The sequence below is a fragment of the Pteropus medius genome, unplaced genomic scaffold (assembly GCF_902729225.1).
Source record: "Pteropus medius unplaced genomic scaffold, Ma_sr-lr_union100, whole genome shotgun sequence".
NCBI lineage: Eukaryota > Metazoa > Chordata > Mammalia > Chiroptera > Pteropodidae > Pteropus > Pteropus medius.
The window spans coordinates 75532-102480 of record NW_024343126.1 but is presented as its reverse complement, the minus strand read 5'-3'; the positions used below and the strand labels follow the sequence as shown (position 1 = coordinate 102480).

Here is a 26949-nt window from a genome sequence, read left to right as displayed (position 1 = left end):
TATTATTTACAAAGAACATTTCATGAGACTTGAAATATCATAGATAGTGATTTGTCTGATGATCTCTGTAAAACAAGATTAAAAACTTTCTAGAAGAGATCCCTTATTCTAGAGGCCACTTGAGCATTCATGATTTTGGGGAAGAAGTCTGATCCCAAAAAAAACAGGTGTGGAGAAAAAGTTAACTTCAAACCTCACAGATAACTTTGAGGCTTCAAGACTTCAACAAGTAATAACCACAGATGTTAGAAATAGCAAGAAAATAAGAATTAGATCTGAAACCTGAAACTGTGATTGAGTTGCTGCCATCTCATGATACACTCTAACAAGTAAAAAGTTATTCTTATGGATGGTCAAAAAAGTGGTTCTTTGAGATGGAAAGTACTCCTATTGAAGATGCTGTGGAGACTGTTGAAATGACAATCAATATTTAGAATATTACATAATCATAGCTGAAAAAACAGCAGCCATGTGAGAGAGAATGGATTCCAATTATTACGAAGTTCTACTGTAGGTAAAATGATATACCAAACAGCGTTGCATGCTTCAGAGAAATTTTTTTATGACAGGAAGGGTCAAACAATATGGCAGTGGTCATCGCAACTCCACGCCTCAGCAACGGCCACTCTGATAAGTCTACAGCCATCAACGTCAAGGACAGACCCTCCACTAGCAAAAGGATTATGATTGGCTGTAGACTCAGACTGATAAGTCTACAGCCATCAACGTCAAGGACAGACCCTCCACTAGCAAAAGGATTATATTGGCTGGCAATAAATTATTTTAATTAAGGTACACATATTGCCTTGTCAGACATAATGCTGATGCACACCTAGTAGACTATAGAAGAGTATAAACATATCTCTATGTTCACTGGGAAACCAAAAAAAAAAAAAATGAAGTTATATTGTAATATTCACTTTATCAAAGTAGTCTAGAACTGAAACTACAATGCCTCCAAGGTATGCTCACCTGAAATAATGCCAGAAAGTAAAGTTGTCTTGTGATAGGTTCAATGAAGAAAAATGAAGACTTCTACATAGGCAATTTAAGCTAGTTAGGGCATCAAGGAAGAGTTTCATAAGAAAGCATGATGCAAATGAGATATGCAGTTTCACATGAATTTTAATGATGATAGCAGGAGTGTTTTTCATGCAGGAAGCAGTTTGACAGTTTGAAAAGCTGAACGCGTAATGTAATCAGAGAAGAGGAGCATACAGGGATTCTGGTAAAAGATGAATCAAGGAGTAAATAGAGATCAGATTTGGCTTGACCTTGGAGACCTTGGTTTGATACTGCTTGGTGTTATTTGGTGACTATTTAAAGAGTTTAAAATGAAGTTAGAAGTGTCTATTTGTGTTCCCATAGATCATTTTAGCATTATTCCAGAATGAATAATGCTCCCCTACAAGGTAAATAAAGTGATGTTTGTAAAAGAGGCATTATTGTTATTAGTGAAGAATAATGAAGGTGACTCAGATGTTTATAAGGTAATATGTATTTGACTTATTGAAAAGGTGAATATGGATAGTGAAGGTAAGAAGTGTAAAAGACACGTGTCAGCATGAATTACATGTTTTTGTGATTTTCTTTTAAGAATAATATTCATATTTATGAAGAAAGAATGTCTTAGATGATGGGGCTCTGTTCATCCCTCAGGAGATCAAATCAAAGTCGTGAGAGAAACATGAAGAAACAGCAAGCAAAGTTCCTTGGGATCTAGATGAAGAAGCCCTACAACAAGGGAGAGAAATAAGAAATCACCCTGCAACGGGAGGAGGCAGGACGTGGCCAGGATGTGATGCTGCCCTGTCTTGAGCAGCTGACTGTGACAGAAGCTGCAGCACCTGGCAGCTGCAGACACTTCATAACAGGGCCATGTGTATGAGAGGATTTTTGTGGTGATGGGCCTGCCCCGCCTGGGCACCAGCTCTGGGTCAGCTCTGTGGTGGGCACTAGAAACTTAGACGGAGATAGAGAGCTTTCAGAGTGAAAGCTAGAGGCAAGACTCTCTCACAGATAGAAATATGTGGATGCAGCACCGCCATAGCTGAGATATCATCAAACAAGATAACATAGGTCACTCTATTCAGAGGACTCCCTGAAACTCTGCATCCCTCAATTTGTGACCCCACCCAAGCCACATCCAGTTGTATCCTTGACAAATTAGGAGTTTCTTGGTCAGCAGGGCCAAGATTCATACTAGTGGCACTTGGCTTTGGTTTCTGGTATGTTTTCTTGAGGAAACTATAAGCATAGCATCTGTGGATTGCTTGCTGAATCTTAACAGGTGACCTTGGAATGGCCCCAAGTTCAGCTGGGACTAAACTCGGCCTGCAGCTGAAACCCTCTCAGGACTATGCTATGGGACACCTACCACACAAGGCCATTTTAATGAGACCAGGACACTTAGGAGCTTTGCTTAGTACAGAGAAACAGACAGAAAGGCAGCCAAATAGGAAGACAAAGAAGCAAAATCATGTGAAAGAACAGAACAGAGCTCCAGGATCAATGGAGTGAAGGCGTCTAACAGATGCAGAGTCCCAAACACTGTTTATAAAGATGCTCGGTGCATTTAGGAGTAGTAGAGATGCCCTCACCGGGAACTTTAACAAAGTAATAAAAAACATAAATATGAAAATAGGAATTATAAAGTGGAACCAGTCAGAAATAAAGAACACATTATCTGGGATGAAGTGCATATTACGAGGAATGAACAGAGTGGATAAAGAAGAAGATCAAACCACCAACTTAGAGGTTGAAGAAGCCAAGGACACTCAATTAGAATGGCAAGAAAAAAGAAGCCAAGCCTATAATAATCTAAGGAGCCTAGGGGGCACAATTAAATATAAAAATATCCATGCCATGGGGGTAACTGAGGGAAAACAAGAATTTGAATAGCTATTTGAAGAAATAGTTATGGAAAATTTCACTAACATGGTGAAGAAAATAGACGTACAAACCAGGAATCTCAAAGAGTCCCAAGAAACAGAGACCCAAAGAGGCCCACCCCAAGACATATCCTAATTGAAATGACAAAGGATAAATACAAAGACAGAATCTTAAAAGTAGCAAAAGAAAACAGTTACCGAACTATAAGAGAGTATGCAGAAGACTGGCAGCTGATTTCTCAAAAGAAACTATGCAGGACAGAAGGGCTTGGCACAAAATATTCAACCTGATGAAAACCTAGGATCCACAACCAAGAATATCTGATCCAGAAAACCTATCATTTAGAGTTGAAGAACAGATAAAGAGCTTCCAAGTCAATAAAAGCTAAAGGAATGTATCAACACCAAACCAGTATTACATGAAATGTTGGAGGGACTTCTTTAAGAAGAAAAGCATGTATCAAAAATAGGAATAAAGAATAGGAATAACAAATGCTTCAAATGGAAAAAAAAATTAAGTGCTCTAACGAAAGAGACTGGCTGAATGGATAAGAAAACAAGACCTCTACATGTGCTACCCATAAGAGACTTACTTCAGATTAAAAGACACACACAGTCTAAAGAGAAAGAGACAGAAAAAGATATTGCTTTCATGAACCTACAGGGTATTGTGCCAAATGAAGTGGATCAAATATAGAAAGACTATCATCGCATGATTTCAAGTACATGTGGAATCGAAAGAATAAAATAAACAGTAACAAAAAAAAGTAATAAACTCAGAATAATAACAGCAATATTAAACAAAGAGAAAATTTGAGGACTACCGGATTGGAGGGGGCTTGGGAGAATAGAAAAAAAAAATAGGCAAATGGATTAAGAGGTTATGAATGGATAGTTGCAGCATAGATATGGAGATGTAGAATGTAGCACGGGGCAGATGGTTAACAATGTCGTAATAAATATGTAAGGGAAGAGGAAGTTACTAGATTAGTGGATTGATCATTTCGGAGTCATTTGGACCTCTAATCACTAGGATGTACAACTGAAACAAACGATTATAATTGAAAACATGTTCATTGAATTGTACAATGTAAATACAAGTAACAAATTGTCTTATATTTTGATAAAGCCAGAATAAAATTACATATACAACCATTGTTACCTAATGTTTCTGAGAGTCAAGTATCTGAGGATAGAATAGCTGGATTTTCCGGTGAAAGTCTCTCTCTAGTCATCAGGAATTATCTCAGGGATTGACTGTTAGAGCCTTTCTTTACAAAATTGCTTCAAATGTTATTTGCAAGTCTCTTTTCCTGTGGGTATAGAACCTCAGTTCCTCAATGCCTATTCTTCATAAGGTATCCTCAATCTTTGTATCATGGATTTCTCCATAATATAGCTGATTTGCATTATCAGAATAAGCCAATAGATGGTGGGCAAGAAACAGGTCCCTGTCTTTTACACTTTAAAAAGTACAATTACAGCCTTTTCATTGTATTCTGGAAGTCAATCATCAGTTCCAGGTGACTCTCAAGCAAGTAGAGTACAGACTGACAGAGCCAGAGGAATAGAAATAAGTTTTTGAATTCCTTAGTGAAAAGACATTTATGTAACTTATGAAATGATCACCCACTATATCTAGTATTTGCCTGATACCATACACAGTTATTACAGTTTTATTAATTATAACCCAATGGGACAACATAGATGGACCAAGAGTCTTTTATGCTAAGCGAAATATGTCAGACAGAGGAAAACAAGTACCACATGATCTCACTTATGTGTGGAATCTAAAGACAAAGTGAATGAGCAAATAAAACAGAAGCAGACTCATAGCTACAAAGAACAAACTGATGTTATCAGATAGGGAGGAGGATTAGGGTGCTGGGTGAAAATCAGGAAAAGATTTAAAAAACAAATTGGTAGTAACAAAATAGTCATAGGGATGTAAAGTACAGCATAGCAATGACTACTTATGGATAATACATTTCTTTAGGGTGACAAATATGTCTCGGAACTAAATAGAGATGACAATTCCACACTATTATAAACATACTGAATGCCTTTGAATTGCATCAATTAATTTTTGTTCCTAAATGTTGTTTCTTTTTATTTTTTTAAATTATGTTTATTGTGTTGACATCAGTTAATGCTATCAAATATGTTTCAAGTGCAAACTTCAACAATACAACACATGTATATTGCATTGTGTTCAGTACTCAAAGTTAAATTTCCTTCTACCACCAAATTTTGACCCCCTATTTCCCTATCTAGCTCTCCCTCCTCTTTCCCCCTGGTAAGCATTAAACTGTTGTCTGTGCCCTTGAGTTTCCTCTTATGTTTGTGTGTTGCTTTAGATTTTGTATCCCATACGTGAGTGAAATCCGATGGTTCTCAATATTTTTTATCTGACTTACTTCACTTAGCACGGTGATCTCATGTTGTTGCCAAGTCAGTAGTTCATCTTTTCTTATGGCTGAGTAATATTTCATTGTATATATGTACCAAATCTTCTTTATTCAATCATCTATCGAAAATACTTTTGTTGTTTCCATGTCTTGGCCATCATGAATAATGCTGCCATGAATATTGGGCATATACATCTTTACAGAAAAATATTTTCAAATTATGGTGATAGACACCCCAAAGACAGGTTCCTGGGTCATATGGTAAATCTGTTCTTAATTTTGGAGGATCCTCCATATAGTTTTCCATAATGGCTGTACCAATTTACATTCCTCTCAGCAGTGTATGCGGGTTCCTTTTTCCCTACAACTTCTTCAACACTTGTTAGTACTTGTTTTGTTATTAACAGATATTCTTACAAAAGCTAAATCTAGTCTAATCCTAAATTAAACACTGACTCTAAATTTCAGCTTAATCATAACCTTAAGTCAAACTTAAACCCTAAATCACCTTGGCATGACACCAAGCATAACATTTCCTTCATAGAGTAAGAGAGAGTAAAGGATTGAAAGCTTATTTGAAGAAATAAGAACTAAAACTTTTCAAATTTGGGGAAGAAAACATACAAGTCCAGGAAGTTCAAAGAGTCTGAAGCAAGATGAGGTAAAGAGGCTCACAGCAAGATAACAAACAAATGTGGGTGAGAATGTGGAAGAAAGGAAGTCCTCATACACTCTTGGTGGGATTGCAAAATGGTACAGTCTCTATGTAAAACAGCATGTAAGATCCTCAAAAAATTAACAATTGAATTACCCTTTGCCCCAGCGAGTGCACTTGTGGATGTTTATCCAAAAGAAATCAGATCAGAATTTTGCAAAAAATTTCCATCCCCTCCCCCCAAACGCTGTTCATGGCAACATTATTCAAATAGCCAAGATATGAGAGCAAATTACATGTCTATACTATATGATGGGATAAATAATTTATGGTACATATACACAATGGAATTTTATTCAGCTATTTTAAAAACTGAAATCTTACCATTTACCATAACATGCATGGACTGAGAGGGTCTTCTGCTATGTGAGATAAGTCAGTCAGAGAAAGACAAATACCATATGATCTCGCTCATACATAGAATCTGAAGAACAAAAGAGACAAACTAACCAGAACCAGACTCTCAGATACAGGGAACAACCTGATGATTGCCATGTTTCTAGATATTTCCATAACATTACATCATCTTCTATGTCCCCTTGGATTTTCTAGTCACAAAATTATTTACAGATTCAAAGACCTACCTTGGATGCCTGCTCTAAACTTTGTTATTACAATCAGACTTTAAAATAAAACTTCTAATAATCACAAAAAAGAAATAAAAGACATTTAAATTAGAAAGGAAATAAAATTATTCACAATTACGTAATTTTACATGTACAAATTGATAAAGACCACAAAAAACTAACAAATGCAATACATTATAGGATATAAATCAACCTACAAAAAAATTGTTCCTGTACACTAATAATAACTTCTAAAAAAGAAATTTTAAAAAAGGCCCACTTACTATAGTACCCACATGAATAAATATTAGAAATAGCTTTTCAAAGAAGATGAAAGACTTGTATACCAAACACTGATAAAATATTCTTTTAAGTCACACAAAAATGAAAAGATATTCTGAGTACATGAATTAGGAGATTTACTATGGTTAAAATGCTCGTGCCACCCAAAGTGACCCACACATTTAATGCAATCCTTGATTTCATTTTAAAAATACATTGACAAGATTCAGAATGTTGTGATGCCCTTTTTCAACAGTATAAATACACAACTTGAGGTTGTATGCTTCTGACAAGATTGCAGTATTTGTTTTCACCATTTCTTTGTAAAAAAAAAGAGTCCTCATCTATTCATCTTGATCTTATTTCAAGGTTTCTCTTTGTCTCTGACTTTCAGCAGTTTTAATACTATTTGTGTGTGTGTGTGTGTGTGTGTGTGTGTGTGTGTGTGTGAGTGAGTTTATTTTGTTTGAGGACTGACTCTAATTTTGTAAAATTCATTGGCCAATTATTATTTAATTATTTTATCTCTTTTATTGTATGTTTTATTTGTCAATGGTTAGTCTTTCTTTTTTTTCTTTTCCTATTCAGATTGTAATTATTCTTACAGCACATTATTTCATTGAGCCCCACAGTGTGTTGATGTTCTCTTCTTTTTCTCATGTTTTTCCTTTTGAATTTCAGATTGTGTAACTTCTGACATGCTCAAATTTACTGTCTCTGCTACCCTTTTGCCTAACCTAGTTCTGAGCTTGTCGATAGCTTTGTTTATTAATTTTTCTGTTGTTTTCTTCTTGTTGTCACCACTTTCTCATTTCTATTTGATTCTTTCTTTTAGCTTCCATTATCCGGCTGTAATTACCTGTGGTTTGTTTAGCTTTCCTTTGACCTTTTAAACATAGTAACCAAAGTAATTTTTAATTCACTGTTTAGCAAACCTTAGATTTGTGTTACACACAAATGTCACTTTGATTTTTTTTTAATTTTTAAATTTATAGTTGACATAAGTGTAATATTAAAGTCAGGAGTAAAATATAGTGATAAAACATTAATTAGCAAAGTGATCACCCCAATAAAGCCACTCCCCCCTGACATCATATACAGTTATCAACATTTTCAACTATGCTCTCTATGCTGTACTCTACACCCCTATAACTACTTTGTAATGACCAGTTTGTATTCCTTAATCCCTTCCCTCTTCTCATCCTCCTCAACCCTTCATCCCATCCGTCAATGATCAAAACATTTTCTCTATCAATGAGCCTGTGTCTGTTTTGTTTACTTTTTCTTTGGATTCCATATATAGTGAAATCATACAGCATTTGTCTTATTTCATCTCCTCTGTACTACTCAGCACAATACCCTCTAGGTCCATCCATGCAGTTAAGGATGGCAAGATATTATTCTATTTTATGGTCCAGTGATATTCTGTTATATATGTGTATCACTTCTTTACTCAAATCTGGATTGGTGGGCATTTAAGGTGTTTCCATATGATCACTATTGTAAATAATGCTTCAGTGAACAGAAGAGTGCCTTAATCTTTTTGAATTATTGCTTTAGGATTTTGAAAATAAATACCCATTCATTTGATGTAAGATTGCTATGCCAGCTTTTCGGTGTTGTTTCCATTTCTATGAAACATATTTCCCATCGCTTTACTTTCAGTCTGTGTGTGTTTTTCCATCTGAAGTGCATCTCTTGTGGGCAGCATATGTAAGGCCTTTGTTTGCTTATCCAGTGAGCCGCTAATGTCTTTTCTTTGGAGCATTTCACTTACAATTCAAGGAGAGTGACAAGGTGACAGATGTGTAGTTATTGCCACTTTATTATTTATATTTATAGTTTCTTTCTTCACTTTCTTCTTTAAAAAATTTCTTTTCCGTAATACTGGCATGTATGTAAAGGAGTAAAAAACTCCTTTAGTTTTTTTCTTGTCTGGGAAGCACTTTATCTATCCTTTGATTCTAAATGATAAACTTGTTAGGTAGCATATTCTTGGTTGTAGGTCCTTGCTTTTCATCACTTTGACTATTTCATGCTAATCCCTTTCTGGTCTGCAATGTTTCTTTTGAGAAATCATGTGATAGTCTTATGGGAGCTCCCCTGTAGATAACTAACTGTTTTTCTCTTGCTGTATTGAAGATTCTCTCTTTGTCTTTAACTTTTGGAATTTTAATACGTGTCTTGGTGTAGGTCTTTTTGGTCCACCTTATTTGGGACTCTCTGCACTTTCTGGACTTGTTTGGGAAGCTTTCTTGAGGTTATTTCTTCCAAAAGGTTTTCAACTCCTGGCTCTCTTCCTTTTTTCTCTCGAAGCCCTATGAGAGAATGTTGGTATTCTTGATGTTGTCCCAGAGGCCTCTTAAATCATCCTTATTTTTGAATTATTAGTTTTGTGTTGCTGTCCTAATTGTGTGTTTTCTGCTACCTAATTTCCAAATTGCTGATTCAGTCTCCTGTGTCTTCTTTTCTACTGTCTATTCCCATTAAAGTATTTTAATTTAGGTTGTTGTATGTTTTATTTGTCAATGGTTATTTTTTTATGTGACTGGATCTTTTCCATATCCATTTCTATGTTTTCTATATTTTTGCTGAGCTTTGTACAGAGATCACTGAGCATTTTTATAATTGGTGCTCTGAATTTTGCATCTCGAAGATTGCTTGTCTCCATTTTGTTTAATTAGTTCTCTGGAGCTCTGTTCTGGGACATGTTTCTTTGTCTTCTCATTTTTACTGTCTCCCTGTGTATCTTTCTATAGATTAAGGAGGGCTGCTTGGTCTCCCAGTCTTTGCTGAGTGGCCTTCTGTTGTAGGTGTCCTGTGGGTCTTATTGGTGTAGCTTTTCTGACCATCTGAGTTGGGAGCTCCAGTTGCGTCCCATGTGGGGGTTGTGTGTGTTCCCCTGTTCTTGCTTTCTATTTGCTCATAAATGGAATAGATTGACCCTCCGGCTGATTGGTTGTGAGAACTGGCCACGACTGCACTGGAGGAACTATTGTGCATGAGCTGACCCTGTGGAGAATTTGATTTAGCGGGACACTGGTGCCTACCATTTCTGTCCTTAGGATGTGTCATATGTAAAGGTGGTTGAGAGTTGCTCTGGTGTGATTTGAACCTGGCCATTGGGCATGTTGGTTCTGAAGTCTCTTGGGAGGGGCTTAGTTGCAGTCTAAATTCAGCTCCTGCCAGTGGCCTTCCTGTGGCTACTTGATATGAGCTATGAAGTTCCAGAACATAGTTGCCACTTGTGCTGGGCTGGAGGTGCCTGGGAGATAATAAGCTGCAAATGAAGGCCAATGCTAGTAGTGCTGGGCTTGGGGATTCTTAGCAAGAGGTATAGGATATGTCATTGTGAATCTCTGAGGGGTTTTAGGAAAGTCTACATCATGAACAAGGACAGGCAAAGTCTACATCATGAACAAGGAGAAGCCACTGTAAGCAACTTAGTTGCCACTAAATATTGGATTTTAGGGAATCACTAGAGCAGATTCAAGGGTGTTATCTACTGGTGAGGACTCAGATATCGTGTCTGCCTGCATCAGCATGCTGGATGTAGGGAGGGCTCAACAAAGAAACTATGTCTTCTGTCAGCACAGTTGCTTCAGTCTGGGAGGCAGCTTCCCCTCCAACCCTTGCCATGAAGCTAGATAAGTTTGTTTCTCCTCCTAAGTCTCTGGTATCTTTTGAGCTGCTACTCCAGAGCTGAAACTCAGAGAAAGTGAGTCCATCAATGAGTAAGTCTCTGTGTGGGCTCTTTAAGAGGTTTGCCTGCACTCCAGCCTCCCTCCATCTCACTCAGCAGCAATCTCCAATCGTTTCATAACCAGAACTTGTGGAAACTTATTTTTCTGGGCTGGGGGAGCTTTGTGGAGGCTAGAACCCTTCACTCTTTAGGGGGGTCCCTCACAGCTGAAATATCTCTCCCAGTTTTTAGCTGAAACATGTGGATGTGCGACCGGTTCTGTATTTCCACCCTTCCTACCAGTCTCTATATTTTAATAGAACGTCTATTATAGGCAGACTTCAGGCGACTCTAAATGAAGGGTTTTTTTTTTCAGTAGTTTAGTTGTAATTTTGATGTGGTTATGATAGAAGACAAAGACAATATGTATCTCCTCTGCCATCTCAACCAGCAGCATTTTGAATGCCACTTTGAAAATATGTCCATCAGGACTCTCATGTTTGTGTTAGGTGTCATTATGTCATGTTCACAATTAATTAATTTGTGGGGACATGATCTCCCGGTACCTCCTACTGGCCTTTCACTGTGAATGTCTCTGTGAATCCAGTCAGGGCTCTTCCTGCGGGCTTTCGTTGCCCTGGAGACTACTGTTGAAACTGGTTTCTTTTATCGTCTTTAGAGAATTCCATTTTTCCTCTGATTCCTTGTTTGAGTTTCCTCCTTGGTGTGGAGTCTGTACATTCTGTTCTCCTCACAGAGCATCTATTTGCTTTTGCTCTCCCAGCTGCATCACCCTCATGTTTATGTTATGGTTGTTGATGTGGTAATGGGGCTGGGAGAGTGTCTCTACCTGACCTTTGACTGAGTCTTGTTCTCAGCCAGGGATGTGTCCTGGGTCTGGGTTGTTCCCATCTCTCCTCCAAGAACAGGTGTTCAACCTGACACATGTTCCTGCCCTGCCCCCATGATAGATAGTGATCTTAGCAGGCTGTCCCCCACAGGCAGTGGTTTTCTACCAGTTTACTCTGATGCCGTTTTCTGATGTTTGCACAACAGTTGGCTCAGAAAAGGGGACGTGGACACGTGCAATTAGTGGATGCTGATTTTCTCCCAGAGACCGCCACCTAGCTGAGTGGGAAAGGGTATGGATTCTTCCCAATCCTGGAGAAACCAGCAAGAGTGTAGGTATCCCCTTCAGTCTTTGCACCCTGGCAAATTTACACTCTGACCTTAGCACACTGACTGTTGGGAATGATTAAATATTTCTAGTTAAACCTCTGACCTTTCTAGGTCTGTGATATCTGCCGTAGAAGCAAACTGATGCTTTGTAGCATTTCCTACTGCAGAGACATGAATATCAGGAGTGGGTTCGTAGCTTTCTATGACTTTGCTTATCAGATTTGCTGAAAGAATTTATTGAATTGCAGTTAGTCTGGCTTTCTTGCTATTGTTCCTTGGAATGTTGTACTGCCAAGAACATTTCCACAGCTCTTTACATCCACAAGCTGTGTAGTATCTCTCATTGTAGTAGCCAGAAACTGGGGATAATCCAAACACCCATCAGCAGTTTAGTAGTAACACAGTGTGGTGTACACACACATGAGAATAAGACTCAGTACTAAATCTTCGCAAGCCTGAGTCACACCATAATATACATTTACAATCATGCTGCTGAGAGGACAATCAACTATTAGTACGTATTATGTAATTTCATTAGTATGAACTCTAAAAGATAAAAATTAATGTGAGGAAACAATACGAACATAGGAGCTTTCTAGGCACAGGGTGGGAGGCGTGATAAAGTGGAGGGAGGAATTGCAGAAGAACTTAAGAAGGACTGAGGTGATGAATTTGTTCACCATTTGCTTGTGGTGATGTTTGACAGGTGAACACATACCAGTACTCATCCAATGTAAATTTTCATTATGTGTAGTTTATTATACTGACATTGACTGCAACTACCTTAGCTATACCACAGTAAAAATGGTAGAAATAAAAATGTATGCATCGGAAGAGAAACAAAGTTAAGAGAAACAGATACTGCCATGAAACTACAGATGAGTCACACACCTGAAATATATATATGTGACCCTGATTCTTTGAAAATTTTCTCAGTAAGCACTAAGAGGAAGCAAATCACACACGCACTCATCACAGAAAGCAGACCTGCACCTCACTGGGCATGCCCCGCTCTGCCTGGTGGTGGCTCAGGGAACAGTGAGAACCAGGGGGGAGGAGCACAGGGACAGACAAATGAATTCACTCTTACCACACATGTGCTCTTGACACCACAACAACTCTCTGTGGTTCTGTTAGCTATTGTTCACCCATGAAATGGAGGTAAAAATGATGATACTTCTCGTGATTTCTGTGAATACATAAAAATCAAAGAAAATGGATACGGAGCTTTAAACTCAGTACGTCTAAAAAAAGTCATACTTTTCTAGTGCTCTCTTGGCCACCAAACTGCCACAGGACTCTCATACCTGCTCTGGGACTCTGCCTTCTCTGTAGGTGCCCAGCTCAAAACTCTGTCTATAGTTGAAGAACTTGCAAATAGGGACCCTCGGCTAATGGAAACCAGCCAAGACCTGACCCTGCAGCTGTGGGACAGGAAGTGCAGCCTAGGGTTTCCCAAGTGCCTTCCATGATCTGGACTCATACAGATGATGCTACACGGACTGTGGGCTTAGTTATGTTCCTTGTTATTTTTAAGAAAAAAAAATTGTCTCTTGTTCTCCAACAAAAGAAACTGAGCATGTAAAAGTTTGTGGCAGAAGAAAACAGAGAATGTGTGAGAGTTGCTCTATGTTTACAGTCATCCAGTGCAAGGTATAGCCTTGCACATGTCTGGAGGAACATGGTGCACATTGTCAGGGATGGTGGTCTTGATGATTCTCCTGTGTAGTCTCTGGATTCAACCTTGGTGACAATGACACCCTTGGCTCCAGGACAGAAGTTCTATTAATATTGATGGAAGTAGCACATACTATACCAGTTCATCTACTCTAGGGAAAATGCCAAGAACAAACCGTATGTGAAAAGGACTAGCCTGAGAGTTGAAGACATTGCCATATAGCAGTGTGCAAAGTAATGAGGGGCAGTGTGAGCACAGACACAGACCTTCCTATCAGAGACAGAAGGTCTGAGCTGCTCAGGACCTCCAGAGATCACTCAAGCCAAACATGGGTATTAAGAACCAGAAAATGGCCACGCAGGGCCATCAGCGTGCTCAGGACCACCAAGGAGCACTGAGGATCACCAAAGAGCACTAAAGATGAGGAGGGGACATTCAGGAAAGCCAAGGGGCATTGGATATCACTGGGATTACTCATAAACACAAGAGGCCACTCAGAACCCACAGGAAGCACTCACAATGACCAGAGCACTCTAAGCACAACCAGGGTAGGTCGGAGAACACCAGAGATCATTTGGGATAATTAGAAAGCACTGAAAACAACTAGGGGCTTCAGAACTACCAGAGAACACTCAGAACCATCATGGTACTCTCAGGACAGACAAAGCACTCAGGAACACGAAGAAGATCTAAAGAACACCAGGGTCACAACCAGGACCAATAGGAAGTACTCTGGACCAAGAAGGGGAACCAAAATTCACCAGGAGGCTCTCAGGAATACCAGGTGAAACTCAAAATCACCAAAGCACTATCGGCACCACCAGATGATGCTAAAATTCACCAAGTGGCTCTCTGAAAAACCAAGATGCTATGATGATGAGAAGAGATCTCTCAGGACAACCAGTGAATGCTCTGGACCATAAGGAGCCATCCATGACACCCAGAGAGCGAGAAAACCTTCCAAGGGAGTTTCAGAATCACTAGGGGTTTCAAAAGACTGCTTCCAGTAGCCAGGACGTCCACGGAAAACTAGCACCAAAAGGAAGTTTGCAGGACTACCAGGGTGTTATCAGGATGACCAAGAGTCGTTTAGAAACAGTAGGAGGGCACTCACCTCCATAAATAGAGCTCAGAATGAGCTCACAACTACCAGGACACACTCAGGAACTGCAAGGGGCATCCAGGTACACTGAGAAACAATCAGGAATAACAGGTGTGCTCAAGAACAATATAGCATATTCTGGACAGCCAGAGGGTCCCGGCATCACCAGGGATGCTCAGGACTACTAGGATACACTCGGAACCATTACCACACTATCAGATCCAAAAAGTGCTGAGAACCACAAGGGGACACTCAGAAGCAATGAGAGAACTAAAAATAACCAGGACACTATTAAGACCACCGGGAGCACTCAGGATGGCAAAGGAACGATCTGGACAAGCAACGGGCAGCTACAAATACCACCTGGGTGCTAAGGAACACCAGGTGGGAATCAGAAAAGAACGTGCTCTCAGAACCATCAGGTGGCACTAAAAACTACCGGGAGGAACTGAGAAATCCTGTGTGCTTCAGAATAAACAGGAGACTTTTAGGACTGCCAGAGAATACTTTGGACCAGCAGGGAATATCAAAAACCACCGGAGAGTGTTCAAGACATCCAGAACATTATCAGAAATACCAGGGTCTCTTGGGACCAACAGGGATACCCAGAATCACCTGGGGAAACTTAGGACTAGCAGTACAAAAAGGTAGCACTCAGGAATGCCAGCAGGTGATCAGCTCTACCAGAAAGCACTCTGCAAAACAGAGAACACTCAGAACAACCAGGAGAGACTCAGGACAAGTAGAGTGCACTCAGGATCAGCAGAGTACAAACAGCATAATTAGTTACGTGCTCAGATCCAAGAGGGTATGATCAGGAAAACCAAGGCTCAATCAGAATCACTAGGGGGTGCTCAAGAAAACCAGGGGCTCTCAGCATGACTAGGGAGCTTTCAAGACCACTGAGTGGTTCCCAGGAACACTGCTGGGTGTACAGAACAACCAAGAGTTGTCCAGAACCACTAGGAACCACTCAGGACATCCACTGCACCATCAGGATTAACAAAGCACTCAGGACCACCAGAGGGCATGAAGAAACAACAGGAGAGCTAAGGACCACCAGGATACTTATAACCACCACAAAGCACTTGGGACAACAGGACAGCACTTTGAACCAGTATGAGGCACTGAGGGACACCAGAGTTTGCTCAGGACTAGCAAAGGGTGTGCATGATCTACAGGGGGATCTCAGGACAGTGAGAAGGCTTTCAGAAATATGAGAGGTACTCTGAACATTAGGGGCTGTCAAAAGAAGGGCACTATAAGGACTCTGAGGTTGCACTCTAGACTAGCGATGTTCAACATTTTTGGCACCAGGGACAGGTGACCTAAAAGAATCTAAAGCCTGTGGATCTGAGGTGGAGCTGAGGCAGGGATTCTAGTTCTAGGGGGTAGCTGCAAGTACAAATGAAGCCTTGCTCACTTGCCTGCTGCTGACCTACTGCTGTGTGTCCTGGTTCCTAACAGAGCAAAAACAGGTACCTTTCCTTGGCCCAGGGGATGGGGATCCACAGATTAGAAGAATGCTATCACAATCACCAGGGCACTCTCGGGACCAATAGGAGGCTCTCCAGTCTGTCATGGGACACTCTGAAACACTAAGGGGTGTGAAGGACCAATAAGCTACTAATAGTACCACCAGGAAGTACTCAGCAAAGGGCAAGAAGGGCAAGCAAAGGGCAAGAAGGAACACTAGGGGGTGCTCAGAAATAACAGAGGTACTTGGGACAATAGGAGGTGCTCAAGAACACCAAGGGACACTCGTGAAGACCAGGGCATATTTAGCACTACCAAGTTGCTCTCAAAATGAGCAATGGGCACTCCAGTGAGAAAAGTGGAAACCTAGGAAAATATGGAAAAACTCAGGACAACCAGTAAGATCTTAGGACATCCTGGAGGCCCTCAGAAACTCTAGATGGCCCTCGGGATTACCAAGAAGCTATTAAAACTAACAAGAGCTCCTCAGGACCACAATGGGACATTCAGGTAGATCTGGGACCACCCAGCGCAATGCAGAGGCACTCAGGACCCCTGGGAGATGCTCTTTAATATAGAGGGAGCTGAAGTACACCAGGGCACTATTAGGACTGCCACAAGCTGTCATGATCACAAGAGAACAATCTGGACCATGGAAGAGCACCAAGAAAATCAAGGGGGCATCCAGAACAATCAAAAAATGCTCAAGAATACAGAAGTCACTCAGGACAATCAGGGCTCTATCAGCAACACTGAGGTCACTCACCACCAACAAGAAAGCAAGAAACAAAAAGGGATGCTTAGGACCAGCAAGTCAATATCTGGATAACTAAGGAAGCACTCCAGACAATGAGAATGCAATCAAAACAGCGGTGGGCCCTCAGGATTACCAAGGAGCTATCAGAATTATCATGGGATGCTGAACACAAACAGGGAATAACCAGGACAATCGGATGGGGCCTAGGACAGTCATGGGTCACTCGAGACCACCAGGGCACTCTTGGACAGACCGAGGTCTCTAAGTACTTACAGGGACACCTGAGAGGACTATAGGTACCTTAGGACTAGCAGGGAACACCCAGCAAAGATAGGTGAACACTCATGACCACCAGTTTGCTGTGAGGATCACCAGGGGAGTCTCTGGAAGAACAAGCAATTATCAAGACTATCACCTGGTAACACTTAAATGCATCAAGATGGCTCAAAACCACCTGGGCACTAGCAGAAACACATGGGTAGCTCTAGGCCACAAGGGCCCTTTCCAGATTAGCAGAAGGAAACTACTAGGAAGTATTCAGGACAACAAGGGAGCACTTAGGACAAGCAGGTGTAGCTCATGACCACCATGACACTCTCAGAAACATCAAGGAATACTCAGGATGAAAATGGGTACCCAGGACCACCAGGAGGCATTCAGTAACACTGGGGGCACATAGGTAAACAGGGCTTTTTCAGGACCACATGGTAGCACTCAGGATGACCAGAGCACTTTCAAAGTAACCGGGGCTGCTGAAGGCCACCACATGGTCTTCTGGGTAAGCAGGGGCCACCCAGAACAGCCATAAGGGGCCACTCAAAATCACAAATGCATTATCAGATGAACAAAGCACTTAAGACCAGTGGAAAGTGCATGGTTGACAAGGGCCAACCTTTACCCACAGGATGCACTTAGAACCACCAGAGCATTGTAGGATTAATAGAATGCTATCAAAATCACTGGATCAGACAAGAGAAAGACAGGACTGGCATCCCAACTGGGAATGAAGAAGTCAAAGTGTTACTCTTTGCAGATGACACGACTCTCTATATAGAAAATGCTAAAGACTTCACTAAAAAAGTATGAAAAAACTATAAACAAATACAGAAAAGCTACAGGATCCAAAATCAATGTACAGAAATCTACAGTAATCTTATTCAGTAATAAAGAGTTTTTAGAAAAAAGAAATCAAAAGAACAATTACTTTTGCAATCACAACAAAAATAATAAAATATATAAGAATAAAGCACAAGACATTGAAGGACCTACACTCAGAAGATGCTAGGTCAGTATTAAAAGGAATTGAGGAAGATGCAAAGAAATGGAAATATATTTTGTGTTCATGAATTGGAAGAATCAACATAGTTAAAGTGACCTACTAACCAAAGCAATATACACATTTAATGTAATCCTCATCAACATTCCAATAAAATTGTTTAAAAAATTGAACAAAAATAATCAGATTTGTATGGCAGCACAAAATACCTGGAAGAGCCAAAGCAACTATGAGAGAAAGAAACAAGGCTGGAGGTATCACTCTGCCTGAATTCAAATTATGCTACCAAGTGGCAATAATCAAAATGGCATAGCGCTGACAGAAAAACAGACACACAGACCAATGGGACAGAATGGAGAGTCCAGAACTAAAACCTCATGTATATGGGCAAAAGATTTTCAAAAAAAAGGAGTCAAACATATTCAATGGAGAAAAGAAAGCCTCTTCAATAAATGGTCCTGGGAAAAGTGGAAAGCCACATGCAAAAGAATGAAACAAGACTGTTGTCTACCACTATACACCAAAATTAACACAAAATAAATCTAACACTTGAGTATAACAACTGAAACAATAAATTACAAGGAGGAAAAAGAAAAAAAAAAACCTAGGTACTAAACTCGGAAACAGACTTAGAGAGGATTTTTAGCTTTGACCTCAAAAACAAGGGAAGTAAATGCGACAATGAATGAATGGGACTACAGTAAACTAAACAGCTTCTGCAGAGCAAAAGAAATGATCGACAAAACAAAGAAGCAACCATCTGAATGGGAGAAGATATTTGCCAACAATGTCTCTGATTAGAAGCTAGTATCTGAGCTATATAAAAAGCTCGTACAATTCAAACACAAAAACAGAAAAAATCAAATTTAAAAAATGGTCAGTCGACCTGAATAGACATTTTTTGCAAGAAAACATACAAAGTGCCAGCAGACACTTGAAAACATGCTCAACTTCACTGACTAATAGCAAAATGCAAATCATAAACACAAAAATACAACTTTGCACCTGTTAGAATGGCTTTTGTCAACAGGACACATAATAACAAGTGTTGGAGAGGTTGTGAGGAAACAGGAAAACTCATACACTGCTGGTGGTAATGTAAATTGGTACAGCCACTCTGGAGAACAGTATGGAGGTTCCTCAAAATATTAACAATAGATTTAGCATATGACCCCACGATCCCCCTTCTAGATTGGGAACCATATGATCTCAATCCTTTGTAGAATATAAAATTGAAAGCAAGAAACAACCAAGAGAAACAGAGAGTCAGACACAGACAACAGTTCAGTTGTCAAGAGAGGGAAAGGGGGAGGAGAGAGGTAGGTCAGGGTAAAGAGGGTCAGATATATATGATGATGGAAGGAGATTTGATTTGGGGTGGTGAACACACTGTGTATTACACATATGACTTATTACTGAATTATACATTTAAAACTTACATGATTTTATTTGTCAATGTCACCCTGATGTATTTAATTTAAAAAGAGCAGTAAGTAAAAATACACTGTATAACTACACTGTGAATATTTTCTTTAAATTTCCTGAAAAAGGGCTAGGTTTCCTACTATATTAGTAAAAAACTCCAAAGCATCATTAAGAAAAGATACAATTGAGTGACATCAGAAACATGGCAGAGTGAGAAATGTCCTAGATTCCTCCTCCTTGAAATAATAATAAGCTAAACATCTAAAAGTCAAAGGAAAACACCCAAACACTCACTGGCACATCTGAGCATGATCTCTGTGCATAAAAGCTACTACAGGTCAGAACCCCTTCAGTCAGGTAGTTGACAGGGAAAAACAAATGAGCTTCCACCTGGAGCTCCCTGTAGGAGGAATGAGGAGAGGAGAAGTTGTGGCGAGTTCCCTGAGCAGCCCTGCTTGGGAGATCTGTGAGCTCCACATGTCCTGCAGTAGTGCACAGGCATTAGGGCAGAAAGTAGAGAAGTGGGGATGGCAGAGAAGTGGGGATGGCAGAGAAGAAAGAGTTGATTACTACCAGTCATGGCTGCAAAACATGAGGCTTAGCTGCAGATCCCATTCTTCAACCTAGACTCCTACACCCATATCATTCAAGACCAAATGGTTGAGCCCCAGGGGAATCTGAGCAAACTTTATGGAAACTGTCGCCAACACTGACAGAGACTGAAGATAGAGAGCGTAATTGAATCTCTTTAAAAATAATGGCATTATTCAGACTTTATATAAAACAGGGATCCAAAAATATAGACACCACCTACTGGAAACCAAAAGAAAAAAACATCTTTTTTGAAACAGGCTAAAGAGAGACTACATAATAAATCTTCTTTCTGGGAAAAAAACAAACAAACAAACAAACAAACAAACAAAAAAAACAGCATACACTTTCATTAAAGCCCAGGAGGAGAAATAGTCCATTAAACATCATGAACATCCAAGGTGACAAGTTATCTCAGACAGAAAGAGAAAAAGCTCAAGAAAATAAGCTTACAGACATAGAAATATGAGACGTGAATGACAGAGAATTCAGGATGGTACTTCTGAAAAAACTTAATGAGATCCAAAACAATTCATATCAAAAATTTCAGGAATTGAAAAAACAACTAGATGAGCAGAATGAGTTCTTTAGCAAGGAGATTGAAACCCTCAAAAAGAAATACATAGAACTTCTGGAGATGAAGAACTAAATGAAGAACTGCAAGAGGCAAAAAATGAAGCAGAAGCTTGGGAAATAGACTCGACCAAATGGAGGATAGACCAAATTGAAGACAGAAATCTAGAAATAAATCAGAAGCAAGAAGAGAGAAACCAAAGAAAGAAAAATCATGAAAGGGAAATACAAGAACTAGCTGATATCATCAGGAGAGGAAACATAGGAATAATGGATATTTTCAAAGGGGAGTGAAAGGAGCAGGATTTAGAAAGAATTTTCAGTTAAGTATGTGATGAGAATATCCCAAATCTAAGGAACAATTTGGAGTTTGGATTTCAAGAAGTCAACAGAACACCCAATTATCTCAACCCAAAAAGGCCTTCTCCAAGATACATTATATTAAAATTATAAAAGTACAATGACAAAATCAGAATTCTCAGGACAGTCAGCAAAAAGAAGGCAGTAACCTATAAAGGAAAACCCATTAGATTATCATCTGATTTCTCAGCCCAAATCTTACAAGCAGAGAAGAGTGGAATCAAATATTCAAACTATTAAGTGAAAGAAAATAGCAGCCAAGAATAATGTACTCAACTATGCTCACCTTTAGATATGAATGAGAAATAAAGCCTTTCCGGACATGCAAAAATGGAGTGAATTCTCTACTACGAGAGGCCTGCATTACAGGAAATATAGAAAATGGTCAGCTCATCAAAAATAAAATGACCAAAAACAAAAAAGAAAAAAAAAAAAGAAGAAAAACATAATTAGGAGTAAAATGACTAGCAAGACGATAGAAACAGAGAAGTACAATCCTTACTAAGATCAGGGCATTATAAGCTTAAACAATAAGAAGAGAAATGCTTTAGTAAGATAGTAATGAATGTTCAGCACACGAGACAAATTGAGACAACAATGACTGAAAGGAGGAGGATTCAAAGACCCAGATTCTCTAAGGCGAATGGACATAACGCATACGCAGAAGAAAATGGATGATTGTATATATGTAACTGTCCTTTACATATTTGTAATAACCACATGCCAAAGATTTAGAACTGAAGTATATAACATAAAAAAAAGAAGGACTAGAGGGGAAAAACTACAAAATCTAATCAAATTTAAAATAACAAACAAATAAACAAACATAACAGACACACTAGGAAAAAGAGCCAATGGAAACACAGAGCTACCAGAAAGCAAAAGATAAAACGGCTAAAAGAAGACTTCATATTTGAATAATCACCCTAAATGTTAATAGTCTCAACTCACCAATAAAAGGCACAGAGTTGCAGATTGGATCAAAAAACAAATCACAAACATATGGTACCTCCAGGAGACACATATCAGTTCCAAAGACAATATAGACTCAAAGAGAAAGGGTCAAAAACGATATTTCAAGCAAATGGCATTCAGAGAAAAGCGGGAGTAATATTACTAATATCAGACGAAATAGACTTCAAAATAAAAAGGATAAAGAAAGATTCTGAGAGACATTTTACAATGATAAAGGGAATTATGCACAGAGAAGACATAACACTTGTTAATATTTATGATCCCAATCAGTGAGCCCCAAAATATACAAAGCAATTACTAACAGAACTAAAAAGAGAAACAGAGCAAACATCATTGTAGGGGATCTGAATACACCACTGTTGGGTATGGACAGATCACAGAAACAGAAAATCAATGCAGAAATTATATCTTTAAAGGACACACTAGATCAATTAGATACAAATGACATTTACAGAACCTTTCATGCCAAAACAGCTGTTTATACATTCTTCTCTAAGATACATGGAACATTCTCATGCATTGACCATATACTGAGACAGAGTGATAGCCTCAACAAATATAAGAGGGTGGAAATTATACCAACCATATTCTCCAATCATAATGCTTTGAACCTAGAGATCAGCTGTAAAGAGAAAGCAGGAAGAACCACAAATACATGGAGGTTAAACAACATACTACTGAAAGAAAAAATGGGTCAGAGATGAAATAAAGAGATCAAGTGACATAGAAATCAATGATAATGATAGTACAACATATCAAAACTTTTAGGACATTGTAAAAGCAGTCATAAGAGGAAAGTTCATATCATTACAGGCCTACTCCTAAAACGAGAACGAGCCCAAATAAACAACCTAACATTAATCTCTAAAAACTAGAAGAGGAAAAAGAAATGGAGCTTAAATTTAGTAGAAGGAAAGAAATAATCATAATAAGAGCAGAAATAAATGAAATTGAAAACAAAAAATCAATAGAAAAACATGCAACGAACAACTGGTTCCTTAAGACACTTAAAGAAATTGCCAGACCCCTGGCTACACTCACTATAGTGAAAAGAGGACAGACACACGTAAACAAAATTAGGGATGAAAAGAGAGGAAATTATGACAGACATCGCAGAAACACAAAGGATCATACGGAATACTATGAAAAAGTATATGACACCAAATTTAATAACTGAGAAGAAATGGACCAGTGTTTAGTAATATACCTTCCTAGACTGTATCAAGAAGAACTAAAAAATCTAAATAGACTGATCAGCAGTTTGGAAATCGAAATGATCGGCAAAAATCTACGAAAAAGTAAAAGTCCAGTTCCAGTTGGTTCACCAGTGAATTCTACCAAACATTCAAAGAACATTTAATATCTATTCTCCTCAAACTCTTCCAAAAAATCAAAGAGAATGCAATACTTCCCAACTCACTTTATGAGGCCAATATTACCCTGACATCAAAACCTAGTAAAGAGAACACAAAAAGAAACTACAGAACAGTATCTCTCATGAACATAGACACAAAAAATTCTAAATTAGGATACTTGCGATCTGAATAAAGCAACATATTAAAAAGATTTTACATCATGATCAAGTAAGCTTCTCAGAGGCACAGAGATGGTACCACATTAATGTGATACGCCACATTTTTACACAAATGAAAAAAAAAACAATCATATGATCATATCAATAGATGCAGAAAAAGCCTTCGATAAGATACAGCATCCATCTAAGATCAAAACCCTTAACAAAATCAGTAGAGAAGGAAAGCGCCTTGACATAGTAAAGGCCGTATAGGACAAACTCTCAGCTAATATACTGAATGATGAAAAACTAAAAATCTTCCGTATAAGATCAGGAACAAGGCAAGGCTCTCCACTGTCACCACTCTTATTCAATATAACTTTGGAGGTCCTAGAAAGTGCAATCGGGCAAGAGAAAGATATAAAGTATAAAAGGAATCCAAATAGGAAATGAATAAGTCAAACTGTCATTATTTCTGGATGACATGATCTCTATATTGAAAACCCTAAAGACTCTACAGCAATTTTGAGAAGCAGATGATGACCAGGTAGTCATTAAAGAGAGTCCCTCTCTCTCAACCTGCTGTTCTGTCTCATGCTCTGTAAGTTTCCCTCTACACTTGATCTTCTCTCTGTATAGTTTTCTTTCCTCCCCTTTATAACTTTCCTCTCCTCACCCTATCTTCCTTATTTCGTTTTCCAAATTCATACTTATATGTTCTCTGTATCTGGCTGTCTCCTCTTCCAGTATTTTCCCATTTCTTTCACCATTCCTGGATTTATCTCCAGCATTCTTTCATTGGTCGCCCACTTCAGATTTTCTTCTATTTCTACCTTTTCAAATTTCTCTTCTCTTCCCTGTCCGCATTTCGACCCGGTGCCTCTTCATGTATCTTCCTCCCTATAGCTCCCTCCTGTTTCCTCCTGTATGTTCCTCTGTGTCTCTCTGTCTCCCTCTTCTTCATTATTCTTCATGGTCTCCTACCTTTATATCTCCATCTACATACTTTTTCAAAATTTTTGGTTAAGAAAACATGGAGGATGTACCATCTTAATCAGTTGCGTGTGTGCTGCTCAAGGGTGTTAAGCATATTGACGTTGTTGTGCAATGGAGCTCTAGAACTTTCTGGTAAATCTGAAACTTACCTGTGGAACAATAACTCCAAACAATAACTCCACCCCAGCCCTGGCATCCGCCATTCTGCTTTCTGTCTCTGTGATTTTGATTCTTACAGATATGTCATGTGGTACTTGTCTTTCTGATTCTAGTTAAGGATAGTGCCCTCCAGGTCCAACCGTGTTGTAAGTAACAGGACTATTTTCCCTGTTAAAGGCTGTGTAACATTCCATGGAATGGACGTAGCACATTTGCTTTATTCGTTCATCTGTCAGTGAACACTGGGTTTCTTTCACCTCTTAGGTACTGTGAATAGTGCTGTTGTCTACATTACTCTTTGTGAATATCTTTCTTTTTGTTCTCCAGTGTCTGTAGATGCCTCTTCAAATTCTGTCTTTTCTAGGGTTTTTCTTGCTCTACCTTTTCTCGTCCTCACTATGCTTTTGCAAATCCTCTTCTTTTCAAATCCTTTATCTGCCTGAACAACTCTGGCCACCCTGGGTTTCTGTTTTTTGGCCTCAGTCCCTGACCTGGGATAGGACCTAAAGGACCGATGTTTCACTCATCCTTGAAGATAATACCCGCCTACAGGAGCTCAAGGTCATGCTGCCCAACCCAGAGATGCTTTCTGGGTTCAAGATGTACCCAGTCAACTTTGAGAAGGTGCTAGGAGGGAGTACCCTTTGGCAGAGTAGGGTAGGCTGAGGTATCCTAGGCTTGTGTGGGGATTACAGGCCTGCCGCATTGCTCAGTGATTACCTTTGGTGGTCTAAGGGAGAATTTGCCTTTCCATGTCAAGTACCCGACATGGAAAATACTCTCCAGTAGGCAAGAATCCGTTTTTTCCTCTAACCCTGTCTCCCCTAAGTTCACTTCATTTCCACTCATAACAAGATGATGACAGCAACTTCCACATGGATTTCATTGTGGCTGCAGCTAGCCTCTGAGCAGAAAATTATGATATTCCCTTCGCAGACCAATATAAAGTAATGATTATCTAGACATCATCTTTCAGTCATTTCCAGGCTTGTTTCTTCTCACATCTGTAGTTCCTAAAGATCTCTAATGGCTACCCGGTCACCTTCTGTCTCACAGAGCAAGCTGGTTGCAGGCAAGATCATCCCAGCCATTGCCACAACCTCAGCAGCTGTAGTTGGCCTTGTGTGTCTGGAGCTCTACAAGGTGGTACAGCACACCAACAGCTTGAGTCCTATAAGAACAGCTTCATCAACCTGGCCCTGCCCTTCTTCGCCTTCTCTGAGCCCCTTGCTATGCCTCACCACCAGGTGAGAGCAAACTGTTGGTCTTAGCCATCAATGAATAAGGCTGTGTCTGTATTTGTGTGTGTGTGTGTGTGTGTGTATCTCAAATTGCCTGTAGTCTTCACCATGCAGGTGAGGCTTTGTACAGTTGTGTTATCTGTCCTTTAAGTATACTGTTTGTTAATTCGTCATAAAGATTTTGGAATGTAGACAAAGTAGCTGGCATGTATTGGAACTGATGTGGAGAGGGCCAGCAGATAGGGGATATTGAGTGGGAAGGGAAAGGGTATGGGAGGTGATTAAAGAAATTAGCAGATTCTCTGCAGTGTGGGACCTTGTCTGCCTCTATAAAAGTGTCCGTTACTCATGATGAAATGGGGCCACAAGAGGAACAACCTTTAAAGAAAATACCGTTGTGATTGATCTAATTTCAAACGTCAAGTTGGCTGATTGGGGCAAAAGTATCTGAGATGGCCCCTGTTGTACTCCCTTGTGCTTTGTTCCACAGTACAATAACCAAGAGTGCACATTGTGGGATCGTTTGAGGTACAGGGGCTGCAGCCTGTACCTAAGAAGAGATGACCCTCAGACAGTTCCTCAACTCTTTTAAGCCAAGGCCCCTTCTTTATTCACTACCCTGGTGCTGTGAGGGTGGAGTATGCAGGTGACTAGTACTCATCATCCCAGTGACACTGTTATCCCTCCTCCTTCCCACCATCTCTAGAGAGAACATTAATTGGAGATCACCATGCTGTCCCAAGGAGTGTTCATGCTCTACTCCTTTTCCATGCCAGCCACCAGACAAAAGGAATGCTTGGATCAGCCGTGAGTTGTCCACTGCACAGTCTGAGGGGTCCCTGTGTGGTGGGGTGAGAGCCTCAACTTCTAGCTACACCATTCTTATTCAGTTTCCCCTCCCTTCTTTTAGCCATTTGTCCTTTCTTGCCTGCTTTCTATCTCCCTGACCCTCTTCTCTCTCATCCTAGAATTACAGAAATCATTAATTGTGTGATCAAACAAACATTGGGCCAGCACGTGCGGGCACTGGTGCTTGAGATGTGCTGCAGCAATGAGAGCGGCGAGGATGTTGAGGTCCCCTACAAACGCTACACCCTCTGCTGA

At 39.6% G+C, this 26949-nt stretch overlaps 1 pseudogene; it reads left to right on the top strand.

The window, feature by feature from the left end:
* Positions 1–584: 584 nt before the first annotated feature.
* Positions 585–26949, top strand: LOC120606077 (ubiquitin-like modifier-activating enzyme 1; annotated as a pseudogene).